This window comes from Calidris pugnax, unplaced genomic scaffold (assembly GCF_001431845.1).
Source record: "Calidris pugnax isolate Ruff unplaced genomic scaffold, ASM143184v1 scaffold17, whole genome shotgun sequence".
Taxonomy (NCBI): domain Eukaryota; kingdom Metazoa; phylum Chordata; class Aves; order Charadriiformes; family Scolopacidae; genus Calidris; species Calidris pugnax.
The window spans coordinates 9,181,567-9,204,455 of record NW_015090794.1 but is presented as its reverse complement, the minus strand read 5'-3'; the positions used below and the strand labels follow the sequence as shown (position 1 = coordinate 9,204,455).

At 37.1% G+C, this 22,889-nt stretch overlaps 1 long non-coding RNA gene across 1 annotated transcript in view; it reads right to left on the bottom strand.

Annotated features, from left to right (window-relative positions):
- Positions 1-7,070: 7,070 nt before the first annotated feature.
- LOC106884722 overlaps positions 7,071-22,889 on the bottom strand; it is a 93,926-nt gene continuing 78,107 nt past the window's right edge. Inside the window, exons 5-7 of the long non-coding RNA XR_001411273.1 lie at positions 20,325-20,393; positions 10,446-10,527; positions 7,071-8,480 (exon numbers count right to left, since the gene is read on the bottom strand). This is a non-coding gene — a long non-coding RNA (uncharacterized LOC106884722). The remainder of the gene's footprint in view (positions 8,481-10,445; positions 10,528-20,324; positions 20,394-22,889) is intronic.

The following is a 22,889-nucleotide window of genomic DNA, read 5'->3' as shown; positions in this document are numbered from 1 at the left end:
GGGGGGGGGGGGGGGGGGGTATCTCTGGCAGGGTGGTGTCCCCTCAACCCTGTGGCCAACAGCAAGGCAGTCTTACATGCAGTATTAAGTGCTTCTGTAACACCCAATCTCTCTTAGATTATGTCTACTGTCTAAAACCCATCAGAGTATTCAGAGGGAGGACTGAGCTTGTGTCTTGTTTCAGAACAGAAACAGATTTGAAAATCTGTGAGGGTTTTGAAGTACCACCAAATCTCAATGCATTCATCCAGTCTATAGAAGCTCAGGTGCACTTTTCAAGGTCACGTTAACTGTTACATAGTTCCTTTAAAGCTCTATAATTTCTGATGTAAAAGATGCCTTGATCCAGAAAGATGTGAAAAGTCTCAAATGTTTCACTGGGGTCAACACTTCATACAGTTATAGGTAAGGAACATGGGTAAGTGGTATGTTGCATTAGGAGAGAATTGATTATGAGAAGAACGTGTGCAATTTGTGTTCAGGCAAATCCAGGAAATACCAATTTTTATCTATGAGTTTTGAAACAGATATCACTAGAAATTTTTTCTTTTAAGCCAGGTGAGATGTATATTTGTGAAAATCAAGTAAACTGGAATACCACTCATCTTGTTAATTCTACTTCTGAATTTTATTTATTCTTTTTTTCAGTCACAAATGTAAGGTTACACCAGTCTTTCTGCATAATAGCTCATTTCTCTCCTGTAGATACCTTGCGGAAAGCTCAAAATAGAACAATAGAGAAGTAATGAGGGTAAATTGTCAGTTTGTTCGCGTACTGAAAATATAATCAGTGCAATTTGTCAGACTTATCTGCCCTTCACTAGATAAGCATTGATGAAGATTCATCCTTACAGGTATGAGTCCTTAGATTAATCCTTAGAGATCCTTTTCTTCCAGAATTCTTTGCTAACAAATATAATTTTCATGCTGCTCCTTGCGCTACAATTTTTGATCCCTTGTAACCAGCCTATAAACAAGTCTATGTCTTCTGACTCTTCCTATATTTCTAGATCTATACTTAGATATTGTTAAGTGTCATGAAAGTTGGTAGCGATGCTTCAGAGCTAGAGCACCAGGTCTTGGGACCCGCTGCACTCCTGATACATCATATATTTTGGCAAAAAATAAATGGTTATATCGTACCAGGTGGTTGCTTTCACTAAGTTCCTTATTGCAGAACCTGGGACCAGAATGAAGTGAAACATGAAGACTCTCTTATTGAGAGTATAAAAATGAAGCACATTATAGAACTTTGGAGGGCTTTTTCTAAAGACTGAATCAGATGAGCTACACCTAAGTCATGTCCACGCAGAATTTACTGTGAAAGTTGGACCATATACCAACAGACTTAGACATATGATTTACATGAATGTGACCTTTAAACTACTTTTCTAAGTTTTCAAATGCTGCAGAGCTGAGTAAACAAAGCATAATATTTACACTCAGCAACTTTTTGAAGATACTTCTATTCTTCTCAAATCTCAATGACACGCGTCTTTTTTAGATGAATTAATTTCTGCAACTTTTATTGTCTAGCTTATTCCTGGCTGCAGAATGAAAGCTTTGACCTTGACTCAAGAAATCCATAAAGATAGAAAGAATCAATTTGAAAAATAAAGTGCTTGTGAAGGAGGTGTCTCCTCTAACACTTTGAACTATGTGGGCTTGCGGACCATTACTGCAGTGCTTTCTAACTCGGTTAGCACCTCTGCCTTGCTGACATTTTCATGTTGACCTAAGCTATAAAAACCCAGTCATGTTTCTTGTTATTATCTCTTAAAAATTGGTGCAATATGGTTATACTGCAAAAAGTCATTAGGTGTGCAGATAGATGGAATTTTTCTTGACTTATCAAAAGACAAACCAGTCACAACTTGACTTCACTTCTTTTCCATGTATTTTCATCCTCCTTTCAACTGTATTTCTCATGTTTCAGTATCAATTTCACTTTAAAATCATGAATTAAAAAGGGAAAACTTACAAAAGACAAGTTTTACATATTTCTCTTTTTAATTGTAAACTTTACCTTGCAAAGACCCTTCTGCCATGAAGCCATGTGCCCCAAAGGATTAACCAAAGAAATGAAAATAATCATTTTGTTGCAATGGGATGTTAGTTGGTAAATGTTGCCAAAGCACTCTTGAGACTCTCACAGGATTATAATGCATATGTTTGTAGAGGAGCGATGTTAACAAACCGATGCCCTAGTGCTACATCCAAGGGTTGCTGTTATAGTGCTCTGAATTATTTAAAGTATAAATGTGTAAAGATGCCTTTTCAGACTCCCTACAGACTCAAATTGGGTGTTATTGCTGCTGTTGCTGCTCCTCTTTTATGTGCTTTTTTCCAATAGATTATTTCAAAGTACATTTCTATTAACTGCATAAATCTTGCTGTGCTCCTAGGCGTTGTATTTTATGGTTGCATGATATTTATAGAGGATCAGACTGGGGCACATAGAGGTCATTTGCTTGACTCTCTAAAGTAACTTCCATTGAGGTTAAGTCGGCCTCGCATCCTGAAGGGAGACTGCAGGACTTGGTAAAAACAAAGCCACAAATGACTCATATCCATCCCCAAGGCATGACAACTTAGTCCAATACCACTTAAGAGAAATACTCCTTGGAGCCTTTTCACAACTAAACCCAAATCACTGTGTTCTTGCTTGCTTCTGCAGCACAGAAAATAGTACTGAAGCACTGCATTCTGGCCCTCACAGGTCCCCCACAGCTGTTTCTATCCAGGCATGGTGATTTGTAGAGGTATCACAATTTACTACTCTTTCAGCTGTTGTGTTTCTTGGAATCACCAATTTCAGAAGGAAAAGCAAAAGGCTGTGTACAGCAAATGTTGTCCTGATGGCTCATGTTGGCTCTTTGTTTGGACTTCTCAATAGAAGAGAAATAGGAAACTGTCATTCCTGAGGTTCTTTCCTTCCTGAGGTTCTTTCCTTCCAAGGGCTATTTCTGCATTATTAATTCTGCAACTAAAGCTACAGAATAGAAAGTTAAAATGAATGCCTTATGCCATAGGAGCACAGTCAGCTGTAGCATCCCTCTCAACCTCCTCAGTGACTCCTCCATTGAATCCTTGACTCTTGTTATGTGAGTAGGTATTTGCAAACATGGGAGGGGTTTTGAGTGTTAGCAGTCAGACTGGCAATAGCCCTTTAGGTGCACTTCTGTGATGCTGTCTGAACTCAAGTGCTGGGTAACTGACAGATTTGGCTTCCCTGAGTGTGGATGTGTTTTTATAACGAGATTCAGATGGGCTGTTATTCAAGGATCCACTTTAGCAAAGCTTGCAACTGTGAAGTGATGTTAATGCAAATGAGTCATGTTATTACCTATATTGCAATAACACAGGATGCCCTTCCTATTTGTGACAACAATGTGCATAAAAATAAGCAGCCCAATAAGTGAGCTATAACTAGGTTATGAGAGAACCGGGGTTGTTCAGCCTGGAGAAGAGAAGGCTCCTGGGAGACCTTATTCTGCCCTTCCAATACTTAAAGGGGGCTACAGGAAAGATGGGGACAAACTTTTTAGTGGGGCCTGTTACAATAGGATAAGAGGTAATGGTTTTAAAGTAATAGAGGGTAGATTTTAGACTAGATACAAGGAACACATTTTTTTATGATGAGGGTAGTGAAGCACTGGCACAGGTTGCCCAGAGAGGTGGTCAATGCACCATCCCTGGAAGTATCCAAGGTCAGGTTGGACGGGGCTCTAGGCAACCTGATCTAGTTGAAAACATCACTTGCAAGGGGATTTGGTCTAGATGACCTTTAAAGGTCCCTTCCAACCCAAACTATTCTATGATAGGTGAGAGGACCACCAAACACCTGTGTGTGTGTTACATTGTGCCACATTTTCTGTATTTAGCTGTGCTAGGGAACCCTTTTTCACTCCCTTGGCTCAGTCTGCTCTGTGATTAACCAAGCAACATCTCATCTGTGTGTGAATAATCACAAATACTGTGAAAGAATGAAAGCCGTTGTGCTGGTGTCAAACTCTGATGGCAAGCAATTTTGGAGTGGTTTCCAGAATTGTAATCGTTTCAGTCATTTCAAAAGAGGTTAAAGTAGTTGTTAAAAAGAAAGCACCTCATCATCCTGGGAAATAGAGGCATTCTTGGCCTTCAGTCAGGCGTTCGTCTTCAGAGCTAGTGACACATTTATGTGATTATAATGCCAAATGACTTTTCTGTCCTTCTCTGTTTGTATAATAGATGAGATGTGGGTGTTTTTTAGGATGGAAGGAATAAGGGAGGATGGGATATTTACATTTCAAATACGGGAAATTGCAAAAATCCCTCATTAGTAAAAAACCCCACCAAACCCAGGAAAACCAAATTGCGATTTTAGCATCAAAGGTGTTAAGTTTAAGACAGGTTCTTACATCAGACTTGGGCAAATGTAGCTGTCCGATTTCTTGGCCAACCTGGGGCACATCAATTCCCGCTGGAGCTATTATGTGCCTGTTTTCTGCTGATTTTGTCAGTCTACTCAAAGGACAGGTAAAGCTATTCTGAAGCCAGCTGAAATACGTCCAAAACCTGCCATCAGCTAAACCAGTGCAAATCATATTTGGTCAGGTATACTCCAGATCTACAGGGAAACTGAGAGCAGAATCTGGCCCAGTGTATTCCATCTGTGCAGTGCAGTATTACTCATACAGGTCTCTTGATGCTCTTCCTGAGTGTTCTGATTGAGTTAAAATCACTATCAGAATTAGTTGTCGTGGTGTTTCCTTTGTTGTATCTATTTCACAAGCATTTTGCATTTTTAGGGTGAACACAACAATTCAATAAATTGTTTAATGTCCCCCCCAAATTTGTTCAAACATTTTAATGGGGAAAAAAATCTGAAATTTAAGGATTTTACAACACACACGTTTAAATTTTGATTTGTAAACCTGGCAGTCAGTCTCTACCATTTAAAAACATGCATAGTTTTTTTTTATATCGCTTCAAAACGCCAGGTGTGTTATTACCTCACTGGTCTGTTTTGTCAGCGCGTACCAGGCCCCGGCTCTGCCGCAGTCAGGGAACTTGCCTTTGCATCTGTCGAGGCCTGATCTAGGAAGTGGTGCCTGATAAAGAGTCTGAGTGACAGTCCAAAACTGTTCGTGCAGCAACCTTTAAATGCTTGGAGAGACTTTTCTTTTGTGTTTTAACTGCACAGTTTCAATTCCAAGAATCCTGTTTTCTACACTAAACAATGTTCAGGGACAGAAAAAAAGGAAGTCTAAATTTGTAGGTAAACCCGGACATTCAAGTGCTGAAGTTCCTCAGAGTAAGTTATATTGAAAAGCTGTATCCTTGAGAGATTTTCCATTGAATTCATGTTGTAAAGGATGGACTATTCTTTCAAAAATCAAATGATCTGGAAATACAGAAGAGTTATCATTGAATTTCTCTTTCTTTTTAATGAGTGTGCCAGCCTGGATGTGGCCCTGCCCAACCTGCTTTAGCTCACCCCACTTAAGCAGGGAGGACTCAGTCTCCAGAGGAGCCTGCCAACTTCAGCTGCCGTGTGATTCTCTGCATTTCAGCGAGATTTACACCCCATTTATGCTTGGCTAGTGGACCAAATAAAATGAATACTCTAGCATAACTTTGTCCTAAACCATGTATTACAGGTTTATGAGTTAATATAAATAAATGCAAGAGAAAGAATGATTCATCTCTCACTCCTTGAGAAACTGTAATATTTACACTAGATAGGCTGTCAGTATAGACTAAGATATTTCCCATATTGGTACCTAGTTCTTGGCACCTTTTTTTATTAATTCCCTTTACAGCACAGAAACAAATCTTGAAATTTTGAAATGGCACTTTGCTTAGCATGAGAATTAAGCTTCAGTGCCCTTAGGTGGAAATAATTGGTGTAGCTTTATGATACTCAGAAACTAGTGAGAATTGAATATTTTTGCTCTCAGAAAATTTATCCTGTTTTTATCATCAAACAGTGAAAAATGAGAAAGAATAAAGATCTACATTGTCAAAAAATATTTCTATATACGTAAGTATATACCCAAATATATATCTCTCTCCACTACAAATGTAGTGCTAGTTAACAACGGTAAAATTTTATATTACCAATGTGTTCATAACTTTGGTAGTATTTAGACAATATTTCAGGATATTGTCCTGAAACAACAGTATGTTCTTATATGCTCCTTATTAAATGAGCCAAATAAATTAAACCAATTTTATGTTGCAAAAAATCGCTCCTGTCAAGGTCATGAGAGAGAGATTATAATAAAAGGATAAGAAGAGCTGGCTGGATTTTTAGATTACAAAGTAACTTTTATGTGTGAAATTACAAACTTGGGTGGGACTTGTAGCAGCCACAACCAATTCAGTCTCAGTTCTACTGAAGTTTTACAATCAAAACCTTACTCTTTTGACAGCCTATTCTTCCTATTCCGTATGCGTGATTTTTCCCTCCTTTTGACAATAGTATACGGTTATGCACAATTTCTAACTAACACCTATAGTCACTCCCCTTTGAATGGATTTTTCATACAAGTACAGTAAAATCTTTTTCGAAGAAAAGCATTTTCAGTTGACTGCAGTGAAGTCCTGTTACACAGTACAGGGAAGACTTAGTAAGACTTACCTTTTTTTTTTTTTTTTTTTTAGTGTATTGTTGAGAGACAAATATTCAATACTTCATTTAATGTACGGTTTGCAGTCAGTGGTTAATCTAAGACAATGCAGAGCGAGCCGTGTTTCACACCGCTATTAAGGAAATGCAGAATTGATTGTGAGGATGATTGAAGATTTCTGAAGAGCACAATTCCCAAGTACATGATGACCCCTTTTTTTTTTTTTTTTTTCTAATTTGCCCGCATGACTTTCCATTCTAATTCTGGTTTGTGTATGTTACAAATCTTTAAAAAAAAATTAATTAATTTTATTTAAGCAACACTAATGACAAACCAAAGCAATATTATTTCACATATGGCAACTAGAAGATCAGAAGGCAAAGCTAACCTTTATTGCATCTGTATAAAACATAAATTACGTATAAAATACATTTGTATAAAATGTTCTCCCTATTAACTCATCTTTCACTTCAAGCTGAACTAAGGACAGTGAATAGGTCTGATTCCTAGTCTCGTTCTTGCTATCAAAAAAAGTAGTGGTATGGAAGGTTACATGCATATGAGGAAAATCAAGGCTTTTTACTTTTAAAATTTTTGCTACTTTTATAACCTTTTTGATTGGAAGTTATTCTTGTGTTCATCATTTAAGATTTAATATAAATACCCCCTTCTGTTATAATGCTGTTATAGTACTCTTTCAAAATAGCCTCTCTTTTCCCTGTCCAGAAAGAAACTTCATTTATAATTATATCAGTGCATTGATTTGTTGTTGCTTTTTGAATTATTCTAGTTGATATTAGGTCAAGCATAAGTTCCTTCATGTGGAGAAGATACGCGAAAAAGCTACAAGGGCTGCCCTGCTGCTTTTTATCAATAACATAATAAATATTTGAGTACAGTAATTGTGATATCTCTTTTTCCCAGGACTATGGGATGGCAGCAATCTGTGGTGAATCCAGTGTTCTGCAATAATCTATTATCTTTCAGGTGAATGGTGCTGGAGGTGGAGAGAAAGAACAGAGACACCTGCAGGAGAATATATCAAGAAAAAGAGCAGCTTCTGCTGAGGAGAAGCAGATGTGACATGATGTAAGGTTGCTTTCCAGGTTGAAAATACCTTACCTAAAGATTTTCCTGAACAAAAGGTAATTTTCAAATGTAATTGGAGTAGCTAATGAATTGTTCTGGTGTTCTGCAGATATTCCATCCTTATCTGCAGAAGCATGTCTAAGAATCCATAGGCTTTCAGAATAAATGAAGACAGCATAAAAAAAAAAGGGCTTTCTTCTTGGGTTTGCACACACTGCTCTGTCTTCAAGCCATAAAAATAAGGATTAGCTATTCATGACATGAACAAAATCAGTGGGATTTTACTGGATGGTCTTAACTATGGTTAGGTTAGGTTTGACAGGTTTGTGTTTTTTCTTGTGGTTTCTTAAGTTAGATGGTCAAAGGACCTATTTGTGAGCTTTATTTCAGATCCAGCAGGAATATTATGAGAACAATTACTCTTATGAGATTTTAACTAAAAAATGGTAGAATTGTGCCAGAGGCTGATCCCTTGCAAATTCTAGTATCATGCGCTAAAGACTTTTGAGCTTTTGACATTATTGATTCTGAATCAAACTTGAGCTTTGGGTAATCTTTATTTTGATAGATGTAAAGCAAATTAATGAATTAAGTATTTAAGCATAAAATAAGTATTGTTATGTATCTGAGAAGAAACATAATACCATTTCTGTATTTTTAGATTTGTCTCAAAAAGGTTTTGTAAATGTAGGAGTTGAAAACATTAGGGATCATGAAGTCTTAATTAGGCATCAGAATTATTCTCACTTGTTGTAGTAAGTGCCAGAGGAGGTTGTTCTGTAAGAAAAGAGAGAAGTTTACCAGTGAGAACAGGATTTCGTACTATGACAACAATGACCGCTCACAACAAACGGAGTTCAGAAAAATCTTTATAGGTTCACGTCATGAGAATACACTGGGGAGGAGGCTCAGTTTCATAGAAGAATTGGATATTTTTTTAAGGAAAAACAGGCCTGTAGTCTTCCCAGCTGTAAATTTGGTCACAGTAGATATGACCTTTATAAATGGTGGATGGTCCCCATTTAAATTAAAAAGGATCCTTTACAAAATATATAAAAGCTGCAGTACACAGAATTAGCATCTTAAAATTTGTGAATCCGTTATATTTTCCCTTAAACTACTGCTTTGACAATTTATCAATTGTAACTCTCCAGAGTGTGTCTGAAGTACAAGTCTGCACAATGTCTGCTGCAGTATGTCCCACCTAATGGTTAGACCTTCAGCAATTCTGAAATAAGTATAAATAATAATGCTAATAATTTGAGGCACAGGATTGTTGTATGTCAGAGCATATGTAGAGTGCGAGCTTACTTGAAGTGTAGTGCATATTCTGAAATGACCTGTGTGGCATAGCAAATTTGTTAGGTTATTATGTTAGTCCTGCTATCAAAGAAAGTGAATTTTTGTGGAGGTGAGTTTTCATTGAGTAGGGAACAGCTTCTTCTAGGCTTTACTAATCAGCACATATCACTAAGCTTAATTTTCCTACCGCTTCCTACAATTAATTACTATGTTTATATAACTCAATAATTAGATTTGGGGCATCTGACTGTCTTTTGGCACTTATCATTAATTTCTATGAGGCTAAGCTGCTTAAGACTGTCCGCATGTGATCATAAATTATGTGGTGAAGGCCAGAGAGAGGAATTTATGCCTCTGTGATCTAATTATTTTTTAGGTAGTCCATGATGCATTTTCCCACTCTTCCCTGTCAGCATCCAAATCCTCAATAAAAAAGAGATTTAGATCTCTGCTTCTGGTGGTTCTAACAGGAAAATTACCTGCAGTGAATAATAAATGTTTCATATTTGCAAATACTTGCTTGCCACTCCACCTTTTTTCTCAAACAGGTAGCCATATAATCTGTTGTCACTAATATGGAAGCAGACCTGAGTGCAACTTTCTGAACACCTTTTAATTGTAGATCTCTAGATGTATCTAAAGACTTTGCAGATTTTTATTATTATCTCCGCAACAGAATATTTCTGTGCTATTAATATGGTCAATTTTTTTTTTCATTATAAAGAGGGGTAGTTCAAGATAAGAAACAACAGGTTGCCAACATTCCAGAATTTTTTTTTCCAAACTTCTTTTTGTCTACAGAGATTAAAATTAATCCTGTGGAAATTTTCAAATACAGTTAAGGAATGGCTTGTCAAAAATTACTTATTCATCTAATGATAGATTCAAATATCTTAGGGGATTTTAGAAAATGCCTGAGCAAGTTGGAACTAGTGAAGTTTGAGCATCTGTTTACCTTATATTTAAAATTCTGTGAGATGCTGATGCAAAATTGTAAGAGAATTTTTTACAGATAGACATAAAATGCTTTAGACCCAACCTCGTTTTCAAAAGTCCCTTCGTGACACTTAATTTTTTAAATTAGAAAAAAGCCACCTACCCTAGTATTTAAAACACTGAATATAAATATGCAGAGAAGTATTTATGAAGATTTAAAGTTGGGAAAGAAACAAGGCTTGCAGGGAGAAGTTGCTAATACCATCAGAAAAGAGAAAAATTTTCCAGTCTTTTCATCATCTCTCCTTAGTGTGTCTGACAGCCTGTTTGCCTTTTCCAGGGGTATCAAGAAGTCTATTAAAATGTATTGCTTCCCTGAGAAAACCTTGTATTTCAACATGAATATCAACCTGTTAGTTATTAAAAAAAGAGACTTTAAAGAATGTCCCCTACTTTGTACTTAAAGAAAAAGCTAAAGCGTGAGAAAACATAACAAGGGCTCACCTTGGGATTATGTGCAGTGACAGGAACAGTAAGTACTTCTTAAAGAAGAGCTACATCTTCCGAAGACCTAACTCTTCTCTGTCTGAAAGAGAGATCAGAAGAGCCTCAGAGTAGCATAGTAGCAAAACCAAGCCCCAATTATTATTCTGTAGAGACAGAAACTGCAACTCTTCACTGTTCATGGTAAAGACAGCCAAAGTCCCTTGGGTTTTATGAGAATGTTATTTGATATCCTCCAGCAACCCTGTGTCTAGAGACTGTTTATCAATCCAAACAGTACTAAGTGCTGTACTTAACTATTAGGCTTAGATCTCTACGTATTCAGGCCAAACTGACATTTGTACTGTATAATATTCTGAAATCCCAGGTCAGTGTTCTCATGAGAAGTATGATTGACCAGACTGAGGCCAAAGGACTTCAAATTCAGTGCGACTTTACCTTAGTTTAATCAAAGCTGCAGTGGTGGACATGACACACTGGACTCAAGACCCATACCAATATTTTACTTTCCCACTGTGCAATTTTTGTAAGCAAAAGATGAGTACCTGCAATGACTTCTCAGCAAAATCCATGCATAAGGCAGTGAGCTCCCTCAGTTCTATAAATCACCTCTTGAGACACCTGTATTTCTACTTTAATGCAGAGGAAACAGAGGGAGACTAAGTTCCTGACTTAACTGCCTCATCTGAATACCAAAAGCTAGGCTGATATTGTTCGTGTTACTGTCAATTTGAATGGAAATGCGAGAGGTTAATTTGGTGAAGGAATGGGAATATACCTCCTGAGCTGGCTCTGTAAGAGTGTTTTAGGTCTTCTTACAGGAGCTAATAGCTTGTTGTAGCTCTTGTTTGAATTTGTAAACTCTTCAGACCCTACTCACTCTGGCTTAAAGGTCTGTTTGTACCAGGTTTTGAATATTTTGTCTTATTATCCTGAAGGACAGTTTGCTAGTTATGTCATTTTAATAAATTGCACATGCTCAGCTATATTTTTACCTTATGTTCCTCTGCTTTTGAGGGCTTAGCTGGAGAGTGAGAGCTGCCAAAATTGCAACTGTGCAGTATTTCCTGGCCTGGCAAGTTTGACATTTCTCCCTCGCTGACAATGCCATGAATAGCTTAATGATAATGTGGTTGTAGCTTTTTAAGCCTTTCTCACACCTGTCCTCGTTTGTCTGCAGAGATTCCATGTTCTCTTTTAAATGACTAAAATGGAAGCATTTCCAAAATAGCAGAAGGAAAACATGCCCACAAAAACTCCTTTCCTTTATACTGGTAAGGTACAGGCCAATTAAAAGTAGCTTTTGTTGGAATTGGTCAAAACCCTTTACACAGGGGAAAAGAATCTTAATATGTAGTCCGGAGCTGAAATTAGGCCCAAGTTAGCCTAAAAGCTACTGGAAACCCAAAATCTGGTGGCTTAGATATCATCCCTTCTCTCCCACAGGGAAGACACTGTCAAAGCCATACAGTTCAATCCTATAGTTGAAGTGCCAGAGCTCTGTGACATGTACTTGCCTCCTAAGAAATTTACTTGAACGCATAAATATTTTGCCACATGTGAACACTTTTTCCACTTTCTGAACGTAGTGAGATAGAACATTGTGGCTTAGCATTTAAATACCAAAGTTACAAGTTGATAGCCTATAAACAGTTATAATTTGAGAAGGAGTTGGGGCCACATCTGTCCTTCTTTATTGTCCCATTCCTGTGCAGGAATTGTCCCATTGAGTGCAGGAATACATCTACAAGTCTCCAGAGTGCCTTGAAGAAAGGAGCAGGTACCTCCTGCGGAGAGCTCTGCACCTCACATAATATGGTAGTAATTAAATTACTGCTAATTGAGTTTAGTAATCCAAAGGCTCAAACACTAACCAGATAAAACAGGAAATACAAAAAAAGGGAAATGCCTTTTCTGTAACTTTTATGTTTTTTTATCTCATAATTGCCTAACCTGCACCAAGAGTTGCTTTTTGTCACATCTCCTATCTCATTTGAGTTTGTTATTCTTGGATTTCTTTTCCCTGGGGGCAGTTTTGTAGTTGCTGTTTGCTTACAGGATTGGAAATAAAAATAATTCACTGGCTGTCATAAAAAAAATTTACCTGAGAGAAAACAATAACACCACTGAGATGACTGCGCAATTACATTTCTTGGCCAATATGTGTTTTTTACTGATTGCTTTTATTTTCACAGTTCCTCTCTCACAGCCCTTGACAGCCTCTAATTCCAGAGGATAAATTCCCTCTTGCTCCAAAGCAGGATAAACCAGTTAAACTGATAAAGACAGTTGTATTAGTATGTATTATTGTATTAATATGATAGAATAGAGACAAACCAACAATCAATAATGGTAATAATCTGTCATTATTAAAAATGGCAACAAAATGGATATTTTGCATTTGTTCCTCCAAGTCTTGAAACCATGAATCAGGATGTTTAAAAGCAAGCAACTGAACTTAGTTTGTATGGGGCACATTTTAATGACATCTGGGAAAGTAATCTTAGTATTAGTTTTGTTGCTTTACATATTTTTAAAAGCTCCTGTTGGTCTTAATTGTGCTGGTTAACAATTTTCCTCTTCTGGCCTTGTCTCAATTTTCTACAAGTTCTACCTCTTGATTTATGTGTGTTATTGTCAATTCTACCATTTTTGTAATTTATTACGTATTCTTTTCTTATTATTTCATGGATTCTTTCATCTCTGTAGTGAATCTTTAAAAATTAGTAGATCTTCCTGATTATTATTTTGTAGCACTTGGAAAAGTAATAACATTATAACCTGCTCTCACTCATGCTTTTCTGTTAAAATCACACCAACAATCTGTTTTGTAATTGTTTCTAGTTTTCTGGAATTGGTTCTTTAAAAGCATTGTGGTTTAGACTATTTTGCTTGAACATAAGAAATGTAGTAGGATGATTGGTTTTACCTCAACTATCACAGTTTTTTCTCTCTAGGAGGAATTAGTCCTTATCTCTCAAGGTAGAGTTTAATATAGATTTCCAAGCACATTGAATGCAACCCTTTTGACTTAGGAAATTATCTTCTGGACTAGCATCAGTCTTTTAAGGTACACATTTCATACTGTAGCCCTGCCTGTTAACACAACATTTTTCTCTAGATAGAAACTATAAATTGATATTAAAGATGCAGGCATCCTTTACTTTTTCTGGTTTTATGGTCTGTAAAAGTGTCATTTATATCCTATCTCATGCTTTATGTGTTATCATACTGAGCGTTCAAGTTCAGTTTAATATTACTTTTCAGTGAAACAGAGAAAGGTAATTTTATTTTTTTTACACAGTTTTCTCAAATGCAAGTAACATTTTGGAAATCTCTAGTTTCTGCTTATGAAATGGATACAGATTATATCCCTGTGGTTGTTCTATAATGTAACATCTTTCTCATATAAGATATTTTTCCATAATGCCTTCTGTACTTGAGGATGAGAAACAGTAGCTTATATCTAATAAATGTCAGGTAAAAGATGTGCCAAATTTTCAATGGCAAACTGCAGTGAAGCACAGAGTCTAAAAACTGCAATGTATTTTTTGGATTCACAGGCTAGCAAGGACTGTTTCATTTCCACCAAAAATGTTACCGTAAAAGGCCTGGTACCTCTTTAGCTTGAACCAGGTACTAATTTTGCTCACTTATCCTCAGATTCCTCAGACTTTTTTTTATTTACAGTGCCTTTGGAATTAGGAAATTTAAACTCTGTGAACTCTCTCATTATACCTTGCTGAAACAAAACCAGTATGGACAATAAATATTAGTTCAGTTATTTATGGAGAAAATAAGAATTCATGTCCTCCTCAAAAATCACTTACATAGCCAAGAAATGGTGCCATCTCCCAATGCAGTAAATATATTTGAAGCTCAGGAATGTGTATTATTGACTTCTCTCCATAGCAAAGCAGCATGGTTTACATATGGGAACACAGTTGGTGCCGGTTACTCCACAGGCCAGTAAAGAATGGGGATGGATTTCAGGGTTGCCAGAAGGATATTTGAGGCCTTTTTGAGGATCTGTCTGAATAGTGCTACTCTGAGGGTAGCCCTTTATTTTTTTTTTTTCCCTCCCCTCTGCACATTGTCATTTAAAAATGCATCCTGGTCTGAAAATAACAGATCTTGTTTTTGCAAATTTGGACACTTTTTTTTTTTCTCAGTCGGTGCTGTTTGGTATTATCACATCCCCACTGGTTTTATTCTTTGCAGTAGACATTTTTAAAACGTAACTTAAAAATAAAATCTCCTGGCTGCAGCAGGGGAGGGATTATCACACATTAATTTGATATGCTTGCTCTGAGTGATTTTGTTGTTTTATTGCTTTTCACAACAGTTTAAAATTTCAGTATTCATAGCCCATTTTAGAAATTATCATCAGAGGATATTAGTCTTACCCATGAAGGACAGATGATATACATTTTTACAGCTCATTTAGGCTCCTAGATTTACCCTGAACACATACACGAAGTCTGCTTGAAATATTGGCCTCCTACACAGCTACATTCAAATTACTGGGTAGGTGGTCCCACTGGGGTTCCTATTTTGTACCCTGTAACTATCAAGATTCAGTGTGCCAGTGAGGATCCTAATGATAGCTAAGAGTCCCGAAACTTTCGGTTTTCATGGCAACCACACAGTGTGTTGTACAATAACTACTGCTTTGTCACTTGTTTCAAGTTCAGCTTTGAAAACAGTTGGCAGTGGAAAAGCATCTTTTTATGTCTTCTTTCTGCAGAACCTGATATTTTTGCCTGATGTGATTTGTTAGTGCACAAGATACATCTCTTTCCACGAAGTTAATTGGCAGGGGGCTTTTAGTGATATTAGTGGCTAAGTGATTAGCTTGCTCTTCATGTTAATGAGAGTTTCTTTCAGGGGAACACTGATACGATCCTCAGCTTGCATACTCTTCACCTTGGAGGTTTCAGCTGTAGCTCATGAAGGTTATAGTCAGAGGTGAGGAAAGGTGTAATGTCAGCAAGAAAAACACCCATTAACTGCAGATATCCAATTAGATATCAGCTGGATGGGGCTGAACACAGCCATTTGTGGGGGGATACTAGGGAGGAGAAGAGGCCTTTCACAAATACTCCTCTCAGAGGTCTGTTGTCTCTCCTAATTGCTCTGGACCACTGTCCCAGAATGGTGCTGAGGCAGGAGCTTTTGATACTGATGCCAAAAAAACAGAGTCTGGGCTCCCTGACTGTTATCCCACAAATAGTGGTAATTTATACACAGATCTGTTTAAAATATCTAACTTCACCTGCTACTCCAAATGGCAATAAGATCTGAGCTTCTGCCTTCTGAAAGCCATGAAAATGACCCAAAAACTTGTAATGGGCTTCAGATCAGACCCAAGATATTCATTTTTGCAACAATATTGAGATAAGCACACAAATGCATGCTGAGTTTTAACAACTGAATATGCTCCATCTGAATAGCGATGTTATCCTGAATCAGGGTATGGCTAATTGTTATGGTACTTCTATTAATAAGCAGCAGTGTGCTGCAGGTGTGGCTGTGCATTGGGAGTTGGTAGAGGGGTGCGTAGAAGTCCTTAAGTTTTGTAAATGGACTGATAGGGGAACTTTCTGAATGAATGGCTTTCTCAGATGTGACAGTAACAGAAGCAGTTTCAGAAGGGTGACCTACTCGAGGGTGGACCTCAGTATAGTGGAATTTTTTCTTGAGAATTGTGATGATAAAGGAGTTAGATCTATTACTTTTTTTCTTATTTTTTTCTATGCACAACTGTAGCTGACTTATTCATCAGGCAGCATCTGGTTCATTTCTCTGTCTTTATGGTACCCTAAAAATCTCTAAATGATTAAGGAGAAGTGGTTGTTATAACCCCTTTGATGTGGGTGAGGAATTTAAGACCAGGGAAAAGCAGTTAGATCATCTAAATTGACCTTCTGGGTATCATATGTATGTTGCATTTTACTCAGATGCCACTGTGTAAAACCCAAATATTTAAATTATATTATTGAGTTTTCAAGGTATGGAACAGTGTGCCATATACAGGAAGCAGGTAGACTAACCTTACTGCTATTTCTGGTAATCAGGTGAAATTTGTTGTGGTAGTCATGAAACATGTTCCTCTGTCCCCTGCTTTGAAGGGATATATTGTTACAAAAACCTCACAGAACAACCAACCAATATCCAAAAGCCCCAATGATTGATATAATCCTGAGCTGGTCAACAAACTAGACATCAAGAGAGCAACTCTTTCATACTCCCTTGTAGCAGGCGTTCGTCCCTTGTGGTGTCTCAGCTCCGGTTGTGGCAAAGCACTGACTACCAGAAAAAAATGTAAAGAGAAAAAATTCTGGAATAGCAACTCCCTTACGCAGTGCCTCTGCATCAGAATATGCTCTTGGCCTGCTGCTAGCTGTCCTGCCATGGTGCAGATATACCTGACTTAGTACCACCAACCAGCAGCACCTCCAACAAGAAATTCTTTCTCAGTAAGAGCTCAGTTACTGCTCCATCCACCTTTAAAGCAGGCTGCAAGTTCTAGTGGTAACTAACTCTTGTAGCTGCCTTTAAATGTCTGCCCTTTTGCTTCCTGCACTTGATCTGACCTACACAATTTCTTTTGTTTTGCTAAAAATAGGTAGTCTAAAGCTTTCAGCAAAATGAAGTGACCTGTTCAGAGACAAACTGCAATGTTAAAGAGTGCATTTGCCTTTTAGCAAACATAATATGCATCAAATCAATTATCTCAACAAAGGCTAAATAGCATTTTACTGTGCTGACCAGGGAGCTCCAAGCTTCTGTTGTCTCACACAGTATGTTGTTGTTTTGAGAACGGTTTTCTTCATAAAAGAAAACAGGACTGATTAGGAGCTGTTTGGAATTAAAATACTCCGCCAGGCTGGTGTTTTGGATGTCAAGTACAGTGATGGAACAAGAGCAATTGGAACAGGAAAAGTAATTTTCATTTTCAGTGTCTAAACTGAGCGATTAGGAAAGAATTAGGACGGCATGGACATAACCAAGAAATGTCAATAGGTAACAAATGTAAAGTAAGTCACTGTAACACTGTAATTTGGGCTGGTCTTTATGTGTGCTTGCTCTCTCCCTAGCTCCTTCGTCCATAATTTGCAGATAATTGATGGAATTAAGAGACATAGACAGATCTTAGAAGAATATGAAGATCTATGAAAAATATGAAAAATGTGAAATCCTCCAGTCTCAAGATTTAGAGTTTCATGATGAAATAGTCAAAGTATCGGTGTGATTCAGGAAGCCAGGTCCCATTCGCCAGTGGGGTACACAAACACAAGGCATAAGTTGCAGGGTGGACTAAACGTAGATCCAGATGCACATTTTCAGTCTGGAATGTCAGACCTGCCACTGTCTCAAGTGTTGCACCACATTCCTGTTTTATTCACTCTTTATTCACACCTATAAACAGGGGGGACTTTCAATGCCATTCAGTTCCTCATGCTGTCTTATCTAAGTTTAAAACAGCCACGGATATAGTTGTTTAATTGCATTTTGGGGAGCTTGGTCCTGGGATTATGGCTAAGCATGAAGTAGATTTTCCCATTCGCTAGAGCAGTGTCTTGGTCAGTTTCCCAATAAATTTCCAGATAAGAAGTAAGAGTCATATTTTCTTTGGAAGTCTTCCTTGCTGGCCCTATGGATTGCATCTCTTGCTGTGATCTAAGAGACAGTAACACCCTGCTCAGTTTTCTTAAAGCATCGACACAAACCCTGGTGGAACTTCTAAAAGCTCTGACTGGGGAGGAGTCAGACTTCTGCTCCCCTTGCCTGCTGTCTCGGGAAAATAGGTACCCTGTCTCCAGGGACTGGGTTGCCCAGAAGGGGCCACTTCCTGGGTATCCATGTCTGTTATTGATTGTTGCATATTTTGTTTTGCATTTTCATTTGCTTTGCATTTGTCTTTCTGGTATACAGTCATTACCATCAACATTGACTTAAAATCAATTCCCTGACGTTGACAATGGCCATAATTGATTTTCAAAAAGCAATTATCTTTGTTGTGGAAAAAGTCCAGATAAAATTCACGTTAAACTATACTGAAACCTCTAAGCCAAACCATTGGAAGTCTGAGTGTTTTAGCAAGATCAACACTCCAGTTTTAAGTGTATGTCACTGCAAGATAAAAGGCACTTTTGCAGAGCCGTGAAGTAGAAAATGAAAGCACAGCAATTAATTTTAGAAGTTTGATGTGTTATGTTGGGAATACACAGATTCACATGTGATTGGATCCTTCCATGTACAGTGAAATGTCACCTTTCTATAGAACTGAACACACTTCAAGAAGGGCAGGTGAATTTTAAATCAATTAGTTTTTCCTCCACTCTGCATTTGCAGGCAGGCTTTGAGGCAGAAATAACAATGTGTGCAAAGTGCTGATACCTAGTGTTATGGAATCATGTTTTTACACTTCTCTGAGTCCTAAATATTCCCCTTTCATTGTTAAAGACCAACTGGTTTAGATTCTATATCTTTCCTGAATCCTCAATTGAATGAAAATATTAGCTCTTGAAAGTGATACTATTTCTAAATACTGCTTCTCTAAACATGATAATCAATACAACATCATGGGCGCAGCAAGGACTCTTTGACTGAATATTGCCATGTCAGGTGCTCATTAATCTGAGGCTGTGTTTATTCAAATGCTCGTGACAGACCCAAGTTTCATCATGTAGTTAGGCCCAGTAGCACAGAACTCATGATCAGATTTGTTTAAAATAAGCATACAACCAATATATAGCTCAGCCCCACATTACCATACATGCAAATGGCTTATACATATAGTTTTTAAGAAAGTTTCAAAGTTGACAAGTCTGTGTGGAGAGACTCAGCACAGTTTCCTCACTGCTGCCTGGCTTCCTTGAAAAAATCCCAGCCTTTATCCCCTTTTCATTCCAAGGAGTAATTGTACCATGCTCATCATTTGAAATGTGTTCCAGTGTCGTGATCAGCTTCAAACATAGCGTGAGCAGCGAAAAACATTGTAACTCAATAGCTTTATCTCACATTTTCATTATGTTTCAAAATTTCAAAATAACATATCCAGTCCATACCCAACATACCCAGATATTTTCAGTTAAGAATAAATTAGTTTTAAAAGATGGTTGTACCTGGGTGGCATTTAGAATAAGGCATATTTTGGAACTGTATGTTTTTGTGCAGAAGTAACCTTTGAAATTTATCCCAATGAAAATGGAAAATACTTGTGGGAGAACTTGTATATAAAGATCTTAGAACCTTAAAACTTCCCTTAGCTCATTTCTGAGTAGAGTGTCCAGCGCAGTTACAAAATAAAAATGTGTAGTTCCCACTCTTCCTTGAATACAAATTTCCGTATAATTGCCAGCTGAATTAACAGAAATGTCTTAAAGTCAATGCAAAGAAGCAAAGAAAACAAATTTATAGGATGTTAGTCTTACAACTAATGAATTACTTTCTTTTTTTTTTTGGTCATTAATAAATAGGTATCTGCATTACTGTAAAGGTTTTGGTGAGTTTATGATCAATGTGCATTTATTTTAGAATGTCAAGATCAGGTTAACCTCAAGATGGTGCTAGATGGTTGTTGGCTGTCACAACAACTATTGTTTGTCATTTAAATGTTTGCAGAATGAAAAAGCATTGATAGCATGTAATTGGTTAATAACCAATAAAAAAGGATAAAGCTTCATATTAAAGTGCATCACTTTTATAGATTAATATGTTTACCTACCTGAGCTAGACATGAATTGATTTGAAAAAATATTGATTATGTGAATGTCTCAGAATAAAACAGTGCTTGGAAAGAAACAGAGCATATATAAAAGTTATCGGAACAGCAATGACAGGAGATACACAATATGCAGTTTGACAGCTTACCTAGTTGTTAGAACCAGACAGTCTGGCAGTAATGGGAGTGTCGTTCTGGCAAGTTAAAGTAATTGAAACCTGGCAGATAAATAGTAAATAGTTAAAATTCTTGAAGAACTTAAAGAACTACTAACCATTTGATTCAAAACTAATAATACATAGAACTACTGTAATTACTCAAAATCAAGCAGCTTTATGCTAGAAGACGGTTATCCAGGGCATGGCTCTATTATTTAAGCTGTAACAGTGCTATGGAAGTGGTAAAACCCTGCTAGTGCAGAGGACACTATAATGTAGCAGTGTACCCGTTCTTCCATCAGCAGGGAAATGAGCTGCACTGATGCATCAGTACCATTGTTCTGGCAACTTTCTTAGCACAAGCAGTTATATAGGTGATGTAACTGCAGAATAGAAAATGCAGGCTGCTGTTGAGGTTTTTCCCTTCAGTTATGGCACCAGGTCTGATTTTCTAGCAGAGATAAACAGTGGCCAGATGACCAGAAATTCATCTTACAGCTTCGTTCCTTGTGAATCAGTTCAGGGAAAGATTTTCAAAGGAGCCTGTGACAATGTTGTTAAGGTTTACAGCAAAAAGATTGTGCTAAGTGTGTATAAACTGCTCAATGTGGTGGTCAGTAAAGCAGACCTACTCACTTTGAAAAAAATATTTTCCTGAAATGAGATGTGTGTCTGCCTGAAGATCCTGGTTCCTCAGCATGTCTCATGTGATCAGTGGTGTTGGAAAGCAGGGAAATCTCTTCCCTGCACCAGGGAATTTTGTTGTTCTGTTTACTTTCTTTTCTTTTGTCTTTTCTAATGCTTGCTTTTTTGGCAACAAGATTTAATCTTTTAGAAAAGCTGCAAAATAGGAAGAATTTATGTGTCAAGTTTATTTTGCACCAGAAGGGCCTCAAAAAGATGGCTGTTTAATATATAATCTTATAAATGAATCAGCAAAATAATATGGAGACCTGATGCTGTGCAGTGACAGAAGGCTTTTTATTAAATTTTATTTTATTTTGAATTTTGAATTTATCAGTTTCACAGACATTTGTCTTGATATCTTCCAAAGTTTTTGTAATTGCTTAATGCAAGCAATTACTAATGAGAAGGCGAAATCAGCCAAGACAACATTACAGAAATGTGAAAAACTCTGGCATTGAAAAGGGCTGCTTGATCTCCTGAAATAATTGGAAATTTGCCACCATTCCTTTGTAACCTTAAAAAAGAAGGTTTTACAGTTCTCCTCATTTGTAAACCTGGAATGATATAAATGAACACACTCCTGCCTATGCTGCTCAAAGTCTTCGTTTCTTTATTGTTTATATAATGCATTTCTTGGAGAGAAAGAATGTGCTCTATGTAGTTGTTTGGCCTGACAAAGCAGGGCAATAGAAAATAGACTCTCTGTCCTACCCACAGATTTCTATCAGACAAAAATAAAAGTATAAATAGTCTAGGAGACAGTGTCCTCTTAAATGATGATTCTAAGGTTAGTGGGGCTTTTTGAGAAGATTTTTTTGGTCTAGACAGTTAGAAAGGAACTGGAAGTTGATTTAAGGTTTTATTTTAGAGAATGTAATTCTACATCACTCATATTCAGTATTTAAGCAGAAGGGTATTTCATGTGTAATTTTAGAAAGTTGTTCAGAAGGAAATATCATAATGGTCATCCCAGCTATCCAAAAATATTTTTTAACAAGTATTTAAAAAAGAAAATAAATGACATTTTTTAGAACACCGAGGAAATCAACATGCTATGCTTTTTTTCATTAGATTAAATTCCAAAGTGACATTCCAGCTGACAGAAAGAGAGACCCGTTAATAAAATTCATGCTTACATGGTTCAGGATTAATCAAGGGGAGAGCTAGGGTAAGGGTGTTTAGCTAAAAGTCATTTTAAGTCACAAGTACATAAGGATAGATGATTAATTATGTTGTCCACTTTGGGCAATGACTGTGCAGGACAAATTGCATTTGAACTTGGCTATAAAAGAGTTTAAAACCCAAAAGTACTGAGTGACAATAAAAAAAAATACAATATTTGCTTCCTCTCAAAGCTTTGTGTATTGGTACAGGGAAATGATTCCCTTTAGCTTCATAGAGGAATTTAGGAGAAAGTTATCTATAGATATTGATCCTGACACGTGATTCTTCCAGTGACAGTCTCAGAAGTGCAGCTTGCTGAAATGTAGAGGCTGAGTGTTTCCACTGACCTCTGCCACACACAGATCAGAGTCAGCATCTGGATCTCCATATGGAGGATAAAACTTTTTGTATTACAAAAAAGCTTTCCAACAACTATTTTGGCAGGGACAATCATAAAGAGAATATTTGAGCATCTTATTACACTGTTAATATATTCCCATCAGGAAGTTAAACTAATTAACTTCTCTCTTATGCATACCTTGGTGATATTTTTACATTTCCCAGGGCACATAACCAGTCACAAGAAAAGGAAAATGTCACCTTCCAATAGTCACTCCATAGCAGGTGATGGAGGACATTCTTAAAGAAAAATATTTTGTGTGCTGTTAAGTTTCTTGATGAGGTAGAACAAGAGATCATGGTCCC